The 14,404-nt window shown below is 37.1% G+C and overlaps 1 protein-coding gene across 4 annotated transcripts in view; it reads right to left on the minus strand.

Moving 5' to 3' along the window:
• lpp (LIM domain containing preferred translocation partner in lipoma) overlaps positions 1–14,404 on the minus strand; it is a 258,449-nt gene that overhangs the window by 199,367 nt on the left and 44,678 nt on the right. The window contains exon 1 of one of the 4 annotated variants that reach the window (XM_077198835.1): positions 12,614–12,676. The exons of the other annotated variants lie outside the window; for them this stretch is intronic. The gene's annotated coding sequence lies outside the window, so the exon portion shown is untranslated. Of the gene's footprint in view, positions 1–12,613; positions 12,677–14,404 lie in introns of those variants that run through there. 4 annotated transcript variants of the gene reach the window in all.

Raw genomic sequence — 14,404 nt, forward strand, 5'->3', positions numbered from 1 at the left:
AGCAGGACAAACGATTGGTTTGAGTCCACCAAGTTCCAGAGAAAACAAATCGAATCAAATGAGATGAAGTATCTTTTCGTTTGTGAAGTGCTCATTTAATAACCATCTCTCATTGAAAATTCCCACAATCCAGCGTGTCCACGATAAAAAAGATTTTTTTTTAAATGCTAGTGTAAGAATGGCATATTTAATTTATTTTTGAACAAATGAATGCGCCATGTCATTAACCAAACTATATTAAGATGATACACACACTTATGTTCAAAAGTTTGAGGTCTCTAAGATTTTATATTTTTGAAAGAATTCTTTTATGCTCACCAAGGCTGAAAAAATACCCTAAAATCAGTAATATTGTGAAATATTACAACAATTTAAAAGACCTGTTTTCTATTTGAATATCTTTTAAAATATATTTAATTCCTCCTGTGATGGCAAAGCTGAATTTTCAGCATCATTACTCCAGTCTTCAGTGTAACATGATCCTCCAGAAATCATTCTAATATGCTGCTTTGGTGATCAGAAGGAATTGCTGCACAAAACCTTACAAAAATCTCAAATGGTTGCAATGACTTCCGTCACTATTAAGAAGTTATCATGTTTTTCCATTTAAGAATACTAATCCACGTATAATCCCTTCTGAAGGATTTGGTAATATTTCAGTCATTAGTAGGGGTCACCATGATCTTCACTTCAGAATTAATTACACATTATGCATTATTCACATTAATTATGAACCTGTATAGTTTTTAGTCCTTTGGGAGGTAAGAAAAAATAGAAGTTACTGATTATCTAATTGTGAACAACTGCATTCAACTGAGAGCTATAACAATTCATTAATCTAAGTTTCTTGTTAGTTATTATATTTACTATAGTATTAATAGTGCATAACTCATTTGTTCCTGTGTAGTTGTTATTTAAAGACGGAAAAGTATTTTAAGTATTTCCAAAAGTTTTAACTTAGCATGACTCCATCAAATGTATTTCCTATATCTTATAAGTCAAAACACCCTTTCCAGGCTTTTCCTTCCCTATGTTTGAGACAGACCTCTTCCAAATTCAATGGAAAGTCAAAAACGGAAGGAGAATTGGTTTAAAATTCCAGCAATGGCAAATCAAAAGGGTCATTTTATTCTCTATAGACCTCAGAACACTTTGCTCCTCTATTGAATAACTTTAAGAGGTTTTTCAAATCATGTTTTTAAATTTAAATTATCTTTTTGGAACCCAATGTTATCTTTGCAATTAGAGAGTGATAGCAGACACTAAACCTGTGAACCTTAATTTATATTACATTTTTGAACATTAAACTGAAACTTTTACACCTGGTATTAGGATGTGTTTTGGTTGATCATATCACAGATGAGACACATTCCTGTTTACACTTGGTGTTTTAATCTGTCTCTTTTTTCCCACTTTCAACCACTTCTGGCCTGATTTATTCAAAGGGAAGTGTCTATGGGTGGGTAAATCTGGGTAAGCCAGATTGTGATCTAATGGACAAATTGGCTTGCGCAATTTGCATGTGAATGCGCACAGAGACGAAGGAAAACACACGGAGAGCAGCAGGTTTCATTTCTGCTCTGATAGCTGCTCAAGACCACGCCGAATGCGATGAGTGTGTGTTATAAATCAGGAATGGTGAGAGAACATTGTGTTTGGTATGTTTTTCTTCCTTAAACAAAACTTGGGTCTTAATCAATGTTCCCTCTAAGCTGCGCGCGTGCCCGGCCGCGCAGAAAGAATAAAAAATGCCGCGCAGAAGACAGACGTGAAATGTGTGGTGAAATCCATTTGATTTTGAGAAATAATTGCAGTGCTCTGGTCAACCTCTATAGAGTAAGAAGCGGTGAATGGTGAGAAAATGGTGATAAAAATTGTTTTATTTGCACAAGCGCGTTTCGGCGCGTGCCTTCTTCAGTGTGCGACACACTGAAGAAGGCACGCGGCGAAATGCGTTTGTGCATATAAAACAATGTATGCATAGTGCGGCCTCTTTCCTGTTCATATATTCTAATCATCAGGCCAGCATTCTTAAACTATTAAGTTTAATCATTGAGTGAAGCCTGCTCCTATTTCCATTCATGTTGTCATATTATAATAATATAATATTAAAACAATTGAAGCATTCAAACTAATATATATATATATATATATATATATATATATATATATATATATATCACTTTAAGTACTTCAATTAGTTAAATTCTTACAATAAATAAATACAATATTATATTTATTATATTTTATTAGGCCTATATTTTATTATACACTCACCTAAAGGATTATTAGGAACACCTGTTCAATTTATCATTGATGCAATTATCTAATCAACCAATCACATGGCAGTTGCTTCAATGCATTAAGGGGTGTGGTCATGGTCAGGACAATCTCCTGAATTCCAAACTGAATGTCAGAATGGGAAAGAAAGGTGATTTAAGCAATTTTGAGCGTGGCATGGTTGTTGGTGCCAGACGGGCCGGTCTGAGTATTTCACAATCTGCTCACTTACTGGGATTTTCACGCACAACCATTTCTAGGGTTTACAAAGAATGGTGTGAAAAGGGAAAACATCCAGTATGCGGCAGTCATGTGGGCGAAAATGCCTTGTTGATGCTAGAGGTCCGAGGAGAACGGCCGACTGATTCAAGCTGATAGAAGAGCAACTTTGACTGAAATAACCACTCGTTACAACCGAGGTATGCAGCAAAGCATTTGTGAAGCCACAACACGCACAACCTTGAGGCGGATGGGCTACAACAGCAGAAGACCCCACCGGGTACCACTCATCTCCACTACAAATAGGAAAAAGAGGCTACAATTTGCAAGAGCTCACCAAAATTGGACAGTTGAAGACTGGAAAAATGTTGCCTGGTCTGATGAGTCTCGATTTCTGTTGAGACATTCAGATAGTAGAGTCAGAATTTGGTGTAAACAGAATGAGAACATGGATCCATCATGCCTTGTTACCACTGTGCAGGCTGGTGGTGATGGTGTAATGGTGTGGGAGATGTTTTCTTGGCACACTTTAGGCCCCTTAGTGCCAATTGGGCATCGTTTAAATGCCACAGCCTACCTGAGCATTGTTTCTGACCATGTCCATCCCTTTATGGCCATCATGTACCCATCCTCTGATGGCTACTTCCAGCAGGATAATGCACCATGTCACAAAGCTTGAATCATTTCAAATTGGTTTCTTGAACATGACAAGGAGTTCACTGTACTAAAATGGCCCCCACAGTCACCAGATCTCAACCCAACAGAGCATCTTTGGGATGTGCTGTAACGGGAGCTTCGTGCCCTGGATGTGCATCCCACAAATCTCCTTCAACTGCAAGATGCTATCCTATCAATATGGGCCAACATTTCTAAAGAATGCTTTCAGCACCTTGTTGAATCAATGCCACATAGAATTAAGGCAGTTCTGAAGGCGAAAGGGGGTAAAACACAGTATTAGTATGGTGTTCCTACAACCCCAAATCAGATAAAGTTGGGACATTTTGTAAAATGCAATAAAAATCAAGAATCTGTGATTTGTTAATTATATTTAAACGTTTTTTAACTGACAAAAGTACAAAGAAAAGTTTTCCAATGTTTTCACTGACCAACATAATTGTATTTTGTAAATATGAACAAATTTTGATTTTGATGGCTGCATCACACCCCAAAAAAGTTGGGACAGAGACAAAATAAAAGTGAAAAGATTATCCAAATTAGATTATCCAATTCTTTTGAAACAGTCCACAATGAGCAGGTGAATTGGTAATATTTGGGGTATCGTTTTTGGGTGTAAAAGTGCTTCTCAGTCTTTTTAAGCAAAGATGGGTCATGGCTCATCACTTTGTGCCAAATATCATGAGAGAATTGTCAAACAATTAAAAAATCACATTTCCCAATGCATGATTGCAAAGAATTTATGTCTTTCATCATCTTCTATACATAATGTTGTCACAAGAATCAGGGAATCCAGAGAAATCTCAGTCTGTGTTGGGCAAGGCAGGAGACCTCCGTTGACCCATCAGATGGCATTGCACAAGATACCATCATGTTACTCTGTTAAATACAGCCACATGTGCTCAGGAGTAATTTGGAAAACTGTTTTCACTGAACACAGTCTGACGCTGCATCAAGAAATGCCACTTGAATCTCTGTTACGCAAGGAGAAAGCTCTACATCAGTTCTATATGGAGATGCCGGCGAGTTCTCTGGGCCTGAGCTCATCTCAAATGGTCTAGAAGACAGTGGGAATGTGTGCCGCGGTCAGATGAGATGTTTTAGCTTGTTTTTGGAAAAAAATGGACATCGAGTTTTCAGTCCCAAAGACGAAAGGGACCAACCAGACTTTCACCAGCGACAGGTGCAAAAGAAAACATCTCTGCTGGTATTGAGGTGCATCATTGCAAACGGTATGGGTAACTTGCATTATTGTGAAGGTACCATTGACATGGAGACATGTATTTGGATTGTAGAGAGACATAAACTGCCATCAAGATGACATCTTTCCTGGGAAACAAGACAATGCCAGGCCTCATTCTGCACATGTTAAAACTGAGTGGTTTATAGACACTCTGCACCATAGAAAGGATGTGCCTGCCTTACTGCAGTCCAGATATGTCTCTTATGGAAAATGTATGACTCATCATGAAAAGGAGAATCACCCAACGATGACCACAGACTGTTGAGAGGCTGTCTTGTATCAGACAAGATTGGACAAATATTCCACTAGCAAAACTCCAACAATTAGTATCCTCAACTCCCAAATGATTAAAAAGTGTAATTAAAAGGAAAGGTGATGTGACACGGTGGTAAACATGCCTCTGTCCCAACTTTTTTTGGGGTATGTTGCAGCCAACAAAATCTAAATTTGTTCATATTTACAAAATACAAGTATGTTGGTCAGTAAAAACATTGGAAAACTTTTCTTTATACTTTTGTCAGTTAAAAAAAGTTTAAATATAATTAACAAATCGCAGATTCTTGATTTTATTGCATTTTACAAAATGTCCCAACTTTTTCTGATTTGGGGTTGTAATAATCCTTTAGGTGAGTGTATTTTAAGCCTAATACAGAATTGATCTCACAAGGGGATTGTTTAGGGCTCCTTGCCATTAAAAAGTTTGAAAACCCCTGATAAAGAAAATATTGGAAATTCATAAGCAATAAACAATCATGAAATCATTATTTTTTTCATACTATATTATATAACTACAGAATTGAACTGTCCTGCAGGAGATTTTGTAAATGATTTTAAATGATAAATAATGACTGGTACTCGAATCTGGTAGCCTACAAAATTCTCAGGTAACGCTTCATTTAGTGACTTCTTAATTAACTGCTTGTTTTCAAAAATATGATTTACTACCACTAAATTACATTAAGGGTCAAATAACATAGAAATGGCTGCATGATGAAACCATTTTTTGTGTGTGTGTGTGTTTACATACGCTGTACAGGTCTGGTATAAAGAATGTTTTTGCTCAGGTGGTGAAAAATGTTCGCCCAATAGAGAAAATTTTCGCTCAGCAAGAAAGGGAACATTAGAGGGGACATTGGTCTTAATGCCGACAAAGTGTAAATCCCATCTGGCTAGCGTTCTTCCCATAATATTTACGCATTAAGGCAGTAGGTGGAGAGCTGTGGTCTTTTATGGCTGTTCGAACGCTTTCGACCACATGAGCGTTTACACTATGAAAGCAATCCGGTCGAAATGCGTTTTCAGCTATGGAAGTGGTCAAAAGTGGACAAGCTCAAAATGTTTTAGACCCTGTGTACACCTGTATTTAGCATCGTTCACTTGTGATCTGACCGACCAAAATGCATCGTAATACCAGGTGTAAACAGGGCCCTATACAGTATAAAAACCGATCAACAGATCAGCAGAACAGATCAACACAGGATAAAATAAAGAAACCCAAAACAACATTTGATGACCTTGAAACCTGTAATGTAACTTCATTACAGAATGCGCATGACTGAATATTGGTTAAGGTTATGAAAAAAAGTACGATTTCCTAAAATAAAAATAGTAAAAATAATAGTATTTCTAATCTAGAATAACATTTTAAAAATTTATGAATTATTTCAAAAATTGATTGTCAGGGGTTATTTCTATCAAATATAATTTTCAAGTTTATTTAGAGCTGACGTGATCAGTTTTAGCTCTTAAAAAGCCATGGGACTCATTTTCACACATATGTAAATGGTTGGTTCACATTTTTCCACAGCTACAACCAAAGCAGTGAATTTGCCACTTTGTTCAGCTCTAAAAAGCTCCATATTTGTGATTTAAGCCTGAAAATGTTTTCCAGAAATGGGTCCATCTCGCTGATCCATCCTAAAACCAATGAGGCACAGGAATGGCTGGCACAGTGCTGGTGCAGAAACAAATATTAAAGCTACTCTGGTTGCGTCTCTCAGCAAGCTATCATTTAACAGGCCAAGATCTACCTCTCCTCTGGGGTTATGATCTAGGCTTTTGGGTTGCTCTGTTTTTAAGCCAACAAGCCTCATAACAAAATAGCAGGACTAGTGAAATGGCATCTTTTAGTCTGGCACATGCAACCTTTTGAGCCGGGCTCCATTAACATACAGCCTGTGCGTCAGAAGAAATTAATCTGCCAATGACCTCTGATACCAAAGGAACAGGGCTGAGGCTGAGCCCCGCAGGGGTGGAGGATAATGCCTTTTTTGGCAGATCACAAAACTGCGCCTTTGCAGCGAGGGGCGATAATGATGACTGTTAGATATTGGCACTTTTAATCTGACCTAAAGACCGCGTGGCTCTGCGTCAGATTAAAAAGTGCTATTGGGCTCTATGATTATGTACTTTTGCTTTCTGCATAGTCCCATAAAGTATGTATTAAATATTTTAAAAAGTCAAAAATCCACATGAGCTGTTTGATTAGAAATAATACAGTAAAAGTAAATAGGCCATAAGAGGCCATATGCTATCGTAATTTAACTATGTAACCATGCATTGTAGGCAAAAACTAAAGCTCTGTGGCAAAAGGAGTTCAATGTAAATGTTAATAAAATAAAATAATAAAAATAAAATAAAAATTACCACTGTTTAAAAAAAACAATTACAATTATTAGCTGTAAAATAAAAAATAAATAAATAAATAAATAAATAACCTAAATGTAGCCCTTATAGCTCCACAGCAATCAGTCATTAAAAAAAATCAAATCTGATGGGCCTGTGACACGGTTGCTCTTTTAACACATTTGCACATTTCTTTTAATCGTCTTGCAAGGTGGTTAGACATAAACATTCAGATGTAGTGAACAAGAATGTATCATTGCCATGGCCCTATAGCTATGTATGTAATGTGTGTGCTCAATTTTTAAGTGTATTGCATGTACTATGAAAACACTGGAATTCAGCTTGTAAGGAAAAGTATGGTTTTAAAGCAGGCCTGCCAATGCAATTGAAACTCTTCTCATACTCATTCTCTCTAGAACAGGGGTTTTCAAATTGGGTGAATGTGAGCCTCCCCTTACAGTGGGTTAGGACAGCCGAGCCCCCCCTTCCACAAAATTCCGCCTGCCTGCCCTAACCCACACACGCCTCTGCAGTAAATGCCATCTTTTGTGTGTTCCAGGCAGGAAATGGTGAGTTTCAATAAAAACTGACAAAATGTAAATATTTCTTAATATTGTATTTGACGACATTTTATTTCCACAACTTTTTAAAAAGTGCATTCATAAACTATTCTTTGCAACAGCAAATCATTTCCAACTTTATGCAGGCCTAATTAAGGTACTTTTAAAATCACTGAACATCAGTAAGCTTAACCACAAGTCAACAAAACATGCTTGATGCTTAACATGTGTAATGCAACGAGTAGCAATGTTTCGCCAATGTTATGGGGTTTGCCTGCCTTCGCTATATGTGACACGATAAGATGCTTCTGTCTACTTTATGTTAATAGTGCCAAACAACTGTATTATGCTTTTTTATGACTGCAAATCATCAGGTTTCCTCTCAAAAAACTCAACTGGCTTGTTCACTAAATTTGTGTGCTTAGTTTCAATGTGACGCCAAAGTTTGCATGGTCTCATGCAATCATTTGCTAGCACCTCCTTGCAGATCACACACTGCGGCAGAGGTGCAGCCTCGGACCCCGACTACTCAGGATCATATTTCCTACGTTTTTTGATGGGTCCTGTCTCATCCCTTAATGCTGACTTTTGTTGACTTGGGACAAGGAAACGATGCATTTTAAAGCTAATACACGCTTTACACACAATTACCGATATCAGGGGCTAAAGTCCTGAGTCTGAATTTTTTTATGGCACCTTTTTATGAATAAAGGCCATTATCACTGACATTAATATAGCTACTGATGTCTTCATAAATACGATTTTCCCCAAAATTTTAAACATTTATTAGGCTTCAAAAAATATAACAACTTTTAATTTAAGTTAACTTAAAACAATCCTCACTTAAACCCATAATAAATGTCATATTTCCCTGTAGGCTACCTTTCCTGTCTAACAGGTATGAAATATACAGAAATTGAATGAAGTTATAAAACAGTTCGCACTGCATAAATTATAAATTAAATATAGATTAATCGTTATTAAAGCTACAAGCCTTCTTTAGTAAAGAGCAGTGAGTAATTTTCTCTGTTCCCATTGTTCTTTGGTTAACTTTACTGACAGAGAGAATGAGTGCCGTTGTCACTTTAAGATCTGCCGCATCTGATTCTCTCACCAGTCTTTACTTCTATTTAAGATTTTATTTAACTCATTTAAGACTGTTCTTGTGAGGATACTCGACAAAACTGACATTTTGGCATACATGTGTGGGTTATTCTTCGTTCAAGCGCGAAAGAGAACTTGATACTGGCGCGCTACTTTCTGTGTGTGTGTGTGAGTGTCAGGAGGACATTCACTGACAGCGCGTTCTCTTTTCGTCTTGTCGCCAATGAATGGTTTAAAAGCATTTGCGTGAATAAGAGCGTGATCATATACAAACATGTATCGCATGCGTTGCCGGAATACTTTAAGCCCTGCGATATTAATAGAGCTGCATACAGAGTTATTTTTTCTTCGCATGTCGCACCTCCCCTGTGGCTCTTTGGCGCCCCCCAGGGGAGGCGCGCCTCACATATTGAAAACCGATGCTCTAGAAAATAAAGAAAATTGCGACTTTTGCTCTTACAATTCTAACTTAAAAAGTCTGAATTGTGAGATGCAAACTTGCGATGGTGAGACAATCACCATCGCAAGTTTGCATCTTGCAATTCAGGGGTTTTTTTGCTCGTAATTGTGTTGACATCCCACAATTCTGACTTTATATCTAATAATTCTGATAAAAGAAGTCAGAATTGCTCACAGAGAGTCAGCTCAATTTTCTGACATTTTCTTACAATTGCGAGTTTATATCCCACAATTCTGACTTTATAACTCGCAACTGAATCGAGATCGGGATTGAATCCCAAGCTTATGAATCGAATTGTAAAATTCCTTTACGTTTAAAAAAAGCATACCTATACATACAATTCAATGCAGTTTCCAATTAAACAGTGGCAGTAAAACAGAAAAAATATATATTTTAACTCAAATCATGATTATGGGGCATATTACTGATTAATAAAGACTTAGTTTTGCGAGGTTCCTAGTACAATACTATGTTATGACCTCAAAGCACTTCCACCAGTGCATGATTTGCAATCTAATACATGGCATTTCTGATAATAAATAAATATTACAAATCTCTTGTAAAATAAGAACAAAACAACAAGACCATTCATTACGAGGGAAGTTCCGCTCTTCTTTTAAAACAAATTCCCTGTCTGCCTTTTAAAAGGAAGGTTAGCAATCCAACATGCCGTTTAATGGGAACACTTGTTATTGCCCTCACACTAATTAAAAAAAGAAAAATCAAGTGTTAACCATCAGCTAACAAGATGAGTCACCACACATTTCAGGGCATGAATGAATAAAACAAAAGTTAAGAAAGACTTTGGTAGTTGAGGTTAAACAAAGCAATGATTTGTGAATAATAAAATGTTTTGACTGACGCCAAGTGCTCCAGCTGCTGCTTGCACTGGCTCCAAACTGAATTTAGACAAGACAACTCTGCCTGAAGCCAACCAGCACTAGATATGAAGACCCTTCAGTACTGTTGAGCGGAAAGTAATGAGATTATCACACCGTTCTATCATTAAAGTCGAGTATATCGCACCTCACGGCTATGGAAAATCCCATTAAGGTCTACCTTTCGCTGCCACAGCTGTGGTGTGGTACCAGTGGAATGTGAAGGTGTAAAAAGCTAGGAAGTATCTAAACAAAATATCCCCCTATACCGTTAAATAGGGCACTATTTGAAGGGACAGCAATTTGTAGTGGTATTCGAAACCAGTCAACCCAATCGAGTGCACTCATTCAATCCCATAATGCATCACAATAACGAGTGTGCAACAGATACACTCAATGGCTAGAGAATACCCAAAATGCGTGACGGTCACATTGAATGAATTCCTTTGTCTCGCGAGAAGATGGCGGGTGAATCATCCATCCATCCATTTCCAAACCACTGGTCCAATGTGGCTAACAGCATAACATCATACAGGTATTAATTCCTTTTCAATTGATTATAAAATTGTTTAATTAAAGTTTACACATGCTAGTTTCCATGACAGAGTTCAAGATAAATCTTTTCACTACTGGAGCTGCCAGTTTGTAAAGTTTCAAATGATTATTAAACAGCAAGCACAAACCACGCAAAAGCAACAGCCCTTCCGGCGAACTCAGGCAAGTTGAGGCAAGTTACAGCAACACTCTGCAGGACAGAGTGACCCTCCAGGAGCGAGTTTGGACACCCCTGGGTTAAGGCTTAAGGTTACTAATTAACTGGTTAGGCTCCAAATGTGGTGAAAGTGAGCTATGCTTCATTTGTATTCACAAATACCTTAACCAAACAAAGATATAAATGGAAATTGATCCAAACCCATGCAACTTCCAGGAATTGACACCTCTTTTTAACCTCTCTTTCTAACAATCAAGAGAAAAAAGGGTAAAAATAAAAAAACTCCAGCCAGACAGCTCCATACAAGATGATGGTAACACTTTAGAATAAGGTTAATTAGTAAACAACTGTGAGAAAAAAAAATACTGTGCGGATACAACATATATAACTACCTTTAAAGGTCCACAATAGATCTTTACGGTACAATTATGTACCCAAAACGGCTTATGAAGGTACAACGGTTTAGGTTTAGATGTTGAAGGTACATTTTTGTACCTTTTGAAACTTTTTTTTTTTTAGCTCCAACTAGAATAAAGTATGGGTGTTTTTTATTAATATATGTTAGCTCAGGATAACATCCAAGACACCACCATATTAAGTTGTTTTAAGATGAACAATCCACTGCCATTATAAAACTTGGAAGAGCCAGGATATTTTTTTTAATATAACTCTGATTGTATTCGTCTGAAAGACAAAATTCATATACACCTAGGATGGCTTGAGGGTGAGTAAATCATGGGCTAATTTTCATCTGAAAGTGAACTAATCCTTTAATGGGACTGATACCTGCTTAATGTTCAAGAGAAAAATGCAGGAAAAAAGGAAGGAATTACAATCTCATGCGTCATTACTTCACTAAACATGCAGAGCAGTATGCTAGGCATGAGGGAGATGAGACGTTCAACTATGTCAAGCTATGTCTGTGTGTAATAACTGTACTTAGTTAAACTTCATGGTAGTAAAAACAATAGTATTTATTGTATGGATGACATATAATGTCATCCGGATGAGATTATATGGTGGCTAATGGTCCCTGGGAAGTTTGAGTTTGAGACTTCTATAGAAAAGTGGCCTATATATGCGGTTGGAGAAACGCCCTGCCTGTACAAATGCATTCCTTCTTAATGTAAATAAAATGTCCCGCAACCCTGTATTTGAGCTTTTAAAGTTTCCCTTTAAAGGAAGTATAGCTCAACATACTTGACAGTAGTTCTTCACACCATGAGTAACACATTCCACAAATCTCATCAGCAAATATTACCAAACAAAGACAAGAGTCACAAAACCATATAAAATGCAAAGCTATCTCAGAGCACAGTAGAGAGCACAAAACCCAATAAAACCCAATCAATAAAACCATGTTGTGCAAAGTACTTTAAATGAACTGTACATTTGTATATGACCAAATATACAGATAATTCAAAAATGACCCACAAAAAAAAACTCTAGGAAAGAGTGAGGTGGCTTCAACCGACAAATACACCCAAGAAAATGAAGGCCATAAACAACAGCCTCAACTGCTTGTTTTAAGATATACTTCCGCTGTGAAGAGCGCATCTGCAAGGGTAGAGCAATGTGCCACGAGGTTAAATGAAGAGAAGAGAAGAGAAGAGAAGAGAAGAGAAGAGAAGAGAAGAGAAGAGAAGAGAAGAGAAGAGAAGAGAAGAGAAGAGAAGAGAAGAGAAGAGAAGAAAGGAGAAGAGAAGAAAGGAGAAGAGAAGAGAAGAGAAGAGAAGAGAAGAGAAGAGAAGAGAAGAGAAGAGAAGAGAAGAGAAGAGAAGAGAAGAGAAGAGAAGAGAAGAGAAGAGAAGAGAAGAGAAGAGAAGAGAAGAGAAGAGAAGAGAAGAGGATACTCACAGCATCCCGTGTGTCTATGGACTAGAGAGAAGCCCTCAGTGAGGAGGACCTACAGCCAGGCCCTTGTGCTGTTCAAATGACTCATAGTGCTTCTTCCTGCTGCACTGAGAAGTCATGAGGAGGTAAACATTTCCAAATATGGAAATAAAAAACGTGAAAGATTGGGGGCAAAATTTGATTCGGCTTGCTTTTTTTTCGGTCTGGAATGCCACTCTTTTTCACTGGCCATAGAAATATAGAAGCCAAGTTTGTGGTTCGTACCATCTGCAGAATAAAAATGATAATTGCTGCGAGTTATTTAAGAGAGGGGCTGACACACTCACAATGGCCTACAAGAATAAGACAAACCACAGTATCTAAAAGTAGCCTAGTTTCGAATGTCTACAGTGAGGACAACACAACTGACCCAAAACACATAACTGAACTTATCAACAAATCATATTTATTTATGTATGTGGAGTAAAATGTATGAATGAATATATTCATATTTAAATAAGCACGACTTTGTCTTCCCTTTTTTTTTACTATATTAGAGTCACGCTGAAAAGTAGCGAAATATATTTTCTTCCATATTGTGGCGTACAATTGAGTGAAACAAATTAACAGAAAAAAAATTAATGACAGTGACTTGGTTCTATCCATCAGTTGCTGATTGGATATAGGTAGAACTGAATGCGAGTTTGCAGTTAATTCTAAGAAAGGAGCAGGGTTAAGAGGACTAAATGATTGGAGAAGTCCAAGATACATCACCAGAACCAGAAGATCAAGTTACAACATTTTGATTATATATATATATATATATATTTTTTTTTTTTTTTTATGAAACATGCATGGATGAATCATTACCAATAGATCAATAACATGCATTTCAAAAAATGAATAGTCACACAGAGTGACTTTCACTGAAATTTCCATCTGATCCATACACAAAGCTTTGGATAACTACTTTTAAGTGCATCCATTTTTTTTTTCTCCTGATGTAATTGTCATGAATATATTGTCCCAATGCAAAAAAGTAAATAAATGAAACTACCTTTATTTTAATTAAAAAATGATTATTATTTTATTGTTATTTTTATGATTTTGTGGCAAAATATGAGCCTCCTTGTGAGATTCACCCAGATATCTCCTTCTGTGTTAGTGAAATGAGGGTGAGTAAGAGACAAACTTCTCACTAGTCAGCATGGAATCACTCTGTTTTATATGCGCGCTGAGCTAAGGAATGGAATGGTAGTCCTTCTCTACTTCCATGTACAGAACAAATTGCAGGGACTGACCAAACATGGAAGCTGGAGTGACGCTCTGGAGCTAGAGCACTTTGGCAGCCTATTTCTATAGTTTTTCTGTACCACCTTTACAGAACATTCTTCTGTGCCACGATAGCTTTCTGTAAGCAAGACATCAACATTCATACAGGTCAATGTTCATTGGGACTCACAAAATATGAGCAAACTGAAGTGTATATAGTGGTTCAGAATGAGTGCACAAAATATATGAGCAGTGAATGTCTAGATTGAATGTACAACCAAGGACTGGCATAACGACAGAGAGCTTCAAGTGCTCAAACCATGTCGGCTAAGCGGTATTGCTACACTCAAAAGCCAAAAAAACGATATATCTATTTCACATCAAAAGCCCATTTTCCTGTGAGAAAACGCTTGTTCATTTTCTGACAGAGGTCATTATAAGACCTGTGAGTAAACCTGTATTCTGTGTAGTGTGATGATTATTATCATTACCAGCTTTTTGGGAGAAATACAGCATCCTGTTTTAAAAGAGCAGAGCGTTTTC

The sequence above is a fragment of the Siphateles boraxobius genome, unplaced genomic scaffold, assembly GCF_051911475.1.
Source record: "Siphateles boraxobius isolate OS27281-9 unplaced genomic scaffold, OSU_SipBor_1 41, whole genome shotgun sequence".
Lineage (NCBI taxonomy): Eukaryota > Metazoa > Chordata > Actinopteri > Cypriniformes > Leuciscidae > Siphateles > Siphateles boraxobius.